At 34.2% G+C, this 8,104-nt stretch overlaps 1 long non-coding RNA gene and 1 other non-coding gene across 2 annotated transcripts in view; one reads left to right on the plus strand and one right to left on the minus strand.

The window, feature by feature from the left end:
- Positions 1-4,103: 4,103 nt before the first annotated feature.
- LOC114580350 lies at positions 4,104-4,204 on the plus strand. Its single transcript, XR_003701723.1, has one exon. It is a non-coding gene; the product is annotated as a U6 spliceosomal RNA (small nuclear RNA).
- Positions 4,205-7,316: 3,112 nt separating this feature from the next.
- LOC114580342 overlaps positions 7,317-8,104 on the minus strand; it is a 15,163-nt gene continuing 14,375 nt past the window's right edge. The window contains exon 2 of the long non-coding RNA XR_003701713.1: positions 7,317-7,718. This is a non-coding gene — a long non-coding RNA (uncharacterized LOC114580342). The remainder of the gene's footprint in view (positions 7,719-8,104) is intronic.

Raw genomic sequence — 8,104 nt, forward strand, 5'->3', positions numbered from 1 at the left:
AACACTTTTTTAAAACACTTGAATTGGCTCATAAGAAGACTGAGATGATTGAAAAAATGAAACTACAAATGGGCCAAGCAAGAAGAAACATGCTTGGTTCATCGAAAAGGGCAGGTTGGCAAGATAAGGTAAAATTTTCTATTTTACCTTTTAGTATAGATAGATATGATACCTCTGAAACTTTGAAAATGGAGCTTTGAAGCAAGCCCCTCTGAAACTTTAAAAATGGAGCTTTGAAGCAAGCCCCTCTGAAACTTTAAAAATGGAGCTTTATAATCATGAAAAAGAAGAAGATGATAAAAATGATTATGTTATAATATTAAAGGTTAAATTCTGAAGCATGACACAACTCATCTTGGCCTGTTGGTTAGCCACTTAGGCTACCGACTAAGAGGTCTTGGATTCGAGTCTTGTATATGCGATATGTGTGTGAGCCTACCTTAATTGGCCTAAATGTTCAAAAAACATTCTGAAGCATGTGTTTCCCCTTGTAATTCTATTATAACATATTGGTTGAATCTCTAAATTAATTGCGAATGATAGTGATACGTCATCAAAAATTGTTTTGATCGAGCATGAATCTCAAGGAATATTAAAGTTAGAAACTTCCAAAATTAAATTAGGGACCCTCAAAATTCTAATTTTAGTAACTGTATAGTCAAACTAGACGTATCGAAGAGACAAACTCAATGACAACAAATCAATCCAATCCGAGCCCAAATGGGTCTGAATTAAGTGCGAAGCATATTCAAAAGGTTCAAAACACTAATTGGTTGACAAAATAATATTCAAATATAGCATGCTTATAGTGGCATTGAGCGGCTCGACAAGACGAATCAAACGAGCCTAAGATCACTAAATTCCAACATCATTAAGGCTCATAAACACTTGAAAAATGCTCTATGATAAGGGGGATCAATATGGGTTCAACATTTTAAATATACCCCAAATCTTCTTCATACTTCCGGAGCATGCTACTCTAAAAAATATAAAAATAGACGGGCTACAATAACTTCAAATTAATTAATCATAATTTCAAAATTTCTTATATCAAAGTTTTCCCTTTACACTGAACTTTTCATAAAAAGTACTCAAATCTTCTTCATCTAACTCATAACAATATAAAGTGTTTTTGTTAATCAATCCAAAATTGAAAGCTTCACTTAATTATTTTGCCCCATTTATCAACAAACACAATTCACTAATTAATGAGAAAATCTATCTTCATAATAAAATTTAATGCAACTTTCATTATCATGAGAAAATCTTATCTTCATAATAAAATTTAATACAACATTCATTATCATACCATGTTTGAACATGACATTTGTCCAATAGTCGATCCTCAAGTCACCATAAATTTATTCAATACACAAAAAATATACATTATTTAAATCCAGAGGTTCTTTTCGTGAAACTTTCTTTGAAATATTAATAATTTTAACTCAGATAGTACCAAAAGTAAAATCAAAACAATTGAATATGATTGAATTCACATTAATTGTACTTTAATAAATCCAAACAACTTAACAATTTGTGTTATGCATGTAATGCAAATTGCATTAAAAACAATAAAAGAAAAAGCTACAAAAGATAAAACAAACATAGGTGATAGCTAATCTATCACACTCCTTTCTAACAACCAAATCAAAAATACTTGATGAAAGGTCAACCAGAAGAAAAGTATCTAAAAAAAATCACCATAAATGGCATAGTGCGCACAAGCATCCGACATACTATTGCCCTCTCTAATAACAAAATGAAAATTTACATTATTAAAAGCTTCAAGAAAAGAGAAATCCATGCTACAAACTATATTCTTCTTGTTGAGCACCAATTTCTTCTATAAATTGATCACATTGATGTTCCCTCCAATGACAAAACCTTTCTTGTCTACTATCCAATCTTTAATTATCTTTGAAATTGAAAATTGTTATTAGCTCCAAAAGTGATATATCCCAATGCAAAAGCATCCTTCCATATGCTAGCAAAAATCTTCCTCTATGATCCCTTAAAAGTTAAAACTCCTATATTTGTTTCTTTAGAATTCACTTGGTGTGTCAATTATTTGCACAACTCGATAATCCTATCCAGAAAATCTAAGTTTGGGTCGACCTGTTTAAGAAGAATTTATTTTTCAACCCGTTTAAAAAACAAGACTGGTCTGAATCAACCAAGTAACCCAAAATAGCCTCGATCAACACGACTCGCCACACTCCGCACCACGCACTTCCGTAACCCCGAATTACAATGACACGTCTATGCGCCTATTAGCAGTCACCACATTGTCCCCGCACCACTAGTCCATCAATCTGCTTTCCGATTGCTCTAGCCCAACTCACACAAACCGAGTCGCCATCAAACCAGCTAATCACAATCTTGGGTGTCCTACACTGCAGCTCGAACTACATAGGTGCAACACGACAACGAACAAACTCGCATAACCTCCCTTGCCCAATCAAAGCAGTCAAAACTCTTGGTATCCTTATCACAATGCGCCAAACTCGCATCATGCTCGTAAACGTTCACAAACCCATATTCCAGGTTTGTCCCAAGTAAAGTAGGATCAACCCAAAAACATAGTGAGTTTGATCCAGGTTGAAAATCCTACCCCATTTATAAAATCAAGTCAAATTAGGAGAAATCCATTTAAACCCAAATAAATTTAAATTTGATTCAAACCCAACCCATTGACCAATTTTTACACCCTTACACCTGACCAAGGACTTCCACCCGAACAAAAACAAAATTTTGCAAAAATTTTTTTTTTTTTTTTTTTTTTTTGAGTCGTGGAAAATATAAATAAAAACGTTGCTCACGCAGTGGTTATCACTTTAATCTTAGCTTTGCTATTACCAAACGCTCCAAGAACACGGAGTTTTCTACATGAATAACCAGAAAGTTCACTACATGAATGACTAGCGAATTTCATCAATAGGGTGCAACCCGCTACATTAAATTGAGCTAAAACCCACTACGGCACTGCCACGAATATAAAGTAAGTACTATTTATTTTCTTTTTTACAAAAAAAAAAAAAAAAAAACATCATCTCATATTGATCAAGATTATTACATGGAAAAGAATAAGAGATGCGTTACCAAGCAATTATTACAGTTACTGAAGAGGATGAGAACCACCAACTCAATCCTACTTTATTTTCCAACATTAAGCTAAAAATGGCCACATCAAGATAATTACGTCAACAAAAATATACTGATCTCCAAGAGTCTCAATTTGATGGAGTCAAAATGGGGTTAATAGGTCGGGGTTTGATCCAACCAAAGATTGACTCAAATTCCGCTCAAAAAACGAAATAAAATATTAAAAACTACTTTGAACAAAAATAAGTTTTACAGGTCCCCAAACCAAATGCAAACTCATTTTTTAAACAAGTCGACCCAAACCAAACTTTTTTGGGTTGAGCTTGTATTTGATTGATAATTCGGGCAATTTATTAACCCAATAATAGATATAAATTGGGCCATCAGCACAAGCCGATAATAGATATAAATTGGGCGGGCAATTTATTAACAACCCAATAATAGATATAAATTGGACCATCAGCAAGGCCGATAATAGATATAAATTGGGTCATCATAAGACTTACGATTAGTTTAAGACGACTTTCTTACTGATTCTTAAAAAGAGGTAGATGGATCACTTCATCGAGTTCAACTATTATGATAAAGAGAAATTCTTTTCACACACACCGCCATTATATTGTTAAGCAACACAACACAAATTAGCAAAAAAAATTGTTTGAAATAACATTGTGCATTAAAAGCCCTTAGAATTGCTTTGAGAAATTGTATAAGGAATACCTAAAAAAGATTCTGAGTGATCATCATCATTAGCTCGAGGAGATGAGTGAAAAGAAAATTCTTAGAAATGCCCACAATAATTAGTTAAGACAAATGCATTGAAAAAAATTTTATATGCATGCAAACCATGGCCAAATCGACTCAACCAACAACTTAACAATTTGCAGCCCTTAAGTTTTGGGCATTAGCATGAGACCTTCCCCTATCAACATCATCATCCTCAAGCACAAACAAACCCTAAAAATATAAAAACAAACCCTTAAAGTAGGGAATGATGGATTGTCTCTTCGGAGGCATCCGATAAATTTAAAACTATACAGAAGAATAGCATGGCCCCTACACAAGAATGACACGCATAAATCGAAAAATGGTTCAATTTAAATAATAATAATTAAAATATACAAATCCTTGAAGTAGGGAATGATGGATCACCTTACCATGGGTTTTAACCCAAATACAACCACTATAATCATGAGAAATGCTTACAACACGGCATCAAAGAAATCTTGAAGAAGAAGAAGATGATAAAAATGATTATGTTATTTTCACTTATTTTATGCTTTAAATTAAAACAATTTCATCAGTGTTACTTCGACGGTAGAATATTTTCGCAATTCAACAAACCAAATGATCCTTAAAGAATTCTTTGTATGAATGCAGAAGATAGTGCTACTTCATTTGACATGCAGATGCAAGCATATAAGAAACTACAGAGAATTGAACCATCAGGACGTACTTGCATCGTCCAAGGCTTCGTTAGGGATGGCTCTTACTGATTTTAAAGTAAATTTCAACAAAAAATTCTTAAACTAAATTTTTTTATGCTAAAAAGTTATTTTAGAAAGCCGTCCCAAACGAAGCCTAAGTACCAAGATAACTCGACGAAGCCTAAGTACCAAGATAATTTGAGTTCAGAGTAGCAGAGATAGAGAAAGATAAGGCAAGGGAGAAAATCAACTTCATCGCCTCCAAGAGTAATGAAAGAAATTTTACTCACGTTTTCCAAGAGATGATTATAAATCAAATCAAACATGTCTAAGAAGATTCCATACCCAAGGGATGTCTAGTAGAAAGATCCGAACAGAATTTAACTAAAATTCTGCCGAAAGCAAAATTGCCAACCTCGAAACCCGTTTCACTCCCGTTTTGAATTGGACGGATTTCACTAAAATCATCACATCACATGCTCTTCTCCTTCACATTCCATCATACGCACTACGAGCCCGGTCTTCTCCAGGATGCCTCCATCGCTTCCTCTTAAATATTTAGTTAAATTATTGGTAGTATAAAATAATTATCTAATATCTATAAAAAAATAAAAAAAAGAAAAAGAAAAAAAGATAAACTAAACAAAAATTTGACCAACAAAGTTCAACGTATTCTAATGCTGGGCAATAGAAAGCTCATTAAAATCTAATTTGGACATGGTAAAATTGAGAATGAGACGTGACTAAATAAAAAAAAAAGGCTAATAATAATGATAAATGCAATACCCTTTTATCTGCCTTTTTGTAAAAAGATTATTTCATTATATTTTGGTAAAAATACCATTTTGATACAAAAAAGCCAACCAAAAACCCACAAATTCGGGCATAATGTCTTGTAATGAAACGAACAGAGAGAAAGAGAGATAGATGGTGAAAGTTTGGAATTATTTGCCCATTGTAATGAAACAATATGTGCCTAAAAAATCTTAATACATTCCAACAATAATTAATCAGACAAATGTAATGGATAAATAACTACCTGCACAATATTCGTAGCCATAAAATTTACTGTCTTATATTTTCACGAAAAGAAATGAGTGTAAGAATATGCTTCCAAATATGCAAGAGAACATTTGATCACTCAATTAATATTCAAAATCATTTGTTAATATCTTCAGCTGACATGTGAAAGCAAATGAAAACTGATATATCATCAAAAATTATCTTGATCGGGCATGAATCTCAAGGCAAAATCAAGTTGGAAACTTCTGAAATTAAATCTGGGACCATCCAAACTTCGATTTCAGCAAACTTACAGTTAAGCGGAAAGTCTCAAAAATATGAACCCAACGACACCAAATTCAACTCAATCTTAAGCCCAAATGGATCCAAATCAAAGACTCAAAACACATTTGAAAAGTTCAAACCAAAAATTGGATGACCAAACAATTACCAAAAGTGACGTGTATAGTTGAATCAAGCGGCTCGACCAGACGAATCCAAAGAGCCCAAGAGCGTCAAATTCTGATATAATTAAGGCATTCGCAAAAGGAGAGAAAAAGCATCAAATGATAGTGGAGTCCATCAAATAAGACAAGCAGAAAATCTTTGCCTACTACATTGCACATTGTGCAGCACAAAGAATGAGGAAGAATGAGGAACTAATAAGAAGACAAGGGATCATATGATGTTGAGAGTCCTAAAATAAGACAAGTGTAGCAGCTATGGTTGCCTGAGAACCTTCAGACCATCCAAACATGCCACATCATTACCATAGGAAACATAGAGATATTCCATTGCAACCATATGCAACTGATGGCGAAATTCTGAATCATATTATTAACTCCCCCACAAATTCTTACTAGAAAGAGACATCAACAACACACTACTGAATGTAACTTAAGAGAGCATATATTCTAACTTTAAGCAACTGAATGAGCCCTACAGAATATTCTTTGTAACAATTCAAAAGTACATGCTACTTCATCTGACATGCATATGCAGAGAACAATATAAACTTTGCAGAATTGATCCGATCATGAAATATTGCAATGCGTATCTACCATGATAATTGAAGAGGTTTAAAGCATCACACATATAGACGAAGGGAGAAGGCTAAAGACAGAGAGAGAGAGAGAGAGAGAGAGAGAGAGAGAGAGAGGGAGAGGGAGGGAGGGAGCAAATCATCATCACCGAGCTGCTGGGTAGCAGTTTCTGAGAAGAATTTGACCTAAATCCAGCCAAACAGCGTAAAACCAACAGAATCTTAAATTTCTCCCGTTTTATCTTTATATCCCCGTTTAGCTAAATCAAGACTGGAAGGATTTCACCGGTCACTGCTTCGGCCGATTCTCCTTCAGTGGCTTTAACATTCGTCAAGAGTTCATAGAATTTTGATTAGGGGAAGAAAGACGACAGCTTCGGACATTAGGTTAAGAAGCTGAATGGATGCAGAAATTAAACAGGACTTAGCATAATTCCACCAAACAGCAAAAATAACAACTTTAAGACTTCGTTTGGGAGAATTATCTTACTCTTTGATACAGCAGTTTTCTAGTAAAAAGCTTGATGAAAGAAGCATAAAAAACAGTGGACTAAAAATATTCCAAACGAAGTTTAAATCCCGTTTCTTATCCGTTTTGCCTTTAATCCCAGATTTAGAATATACGATAGTTCGTCAGATTTACGGGAATTAGCAACTAAACACCACTTCAGCCATAAAGCATCAACATGCTGATAAACTACACATTTGCCAATTTAGGTCGTCAATATGCCTCGTAATGACTGTAGAGATCAAGAAGCCATTGCAATGACTGCATCGGTATGTTAGCTTTAACAGTCATAATCATCAAAAACAGCCAAAGAGGAAGATCTTAGATCTTCTCTACGAATAACGATAACTAATACAAGGTAGAGCAAGAGCAGAACAAACTTCAATCCTTTGCATTACCACAGTAAAGGATTTATTAAATACTTTGCAGAAATCCTCTCCACACATCACTAATTATGTCTTCTATGATAATGCCCCACTATATCGCAAAAAAGACAAACTAAGGCCTCGTTTGAGACAGCTTTCTTACCGTCTTATAACGCAGCTTCCAAGTTCAAATTTTCAAGTTTAAGAATCAAATCAGACTAAGGATAAGGAAAGCTGAACCATGAAAGATCCACTGATATGGCAAACAGTACCTGCATAGAAAAAGTTATAAACATAGGCACTGATGACTTATATTTGAAAACTTCAACAACAAAACAACTTGGTGCAACAACACACAGAGTCATGCTTCTTCCATAACAAACCCATCCACCACAAATATACATCTGACACAGCCATATAATTTCAAAGGTAATCATACCTACCAAACTGCACATTGTGCAACACCAAAAACCTATAAATATAATAATCCAAAAAGGAAAGAATGTGACTAAGAAAAGATAATAACAAGTAGCTCAATTGACAACGGGATCCATGAACAACAAAAAGTAGTGCTCTTAAGATCATAGTACATGAATCCCCCTAGCAATCACAGCTGTGGTTCCTGAAGTTTCAGGCCATTCTGAAATGCAACATAAAC

Source organism: Dendrobium catenatum, unplaced genomic scaffold, assembly GCF_001605985.2.
Source record: "Dendrobium catenatum unplaced genomic scaffold, ASM160598v2 fragScaff_scaffold_974, whole genome shotgun sequence".
NCBI classification, from domain to species: domain Eukaryota; kingdom Viridiplantae; phylum Streptophyta; class Magnoliopsida; order Asparagales; family Orchidaceae; genus Dendrobium; species Dendrobium catenatum.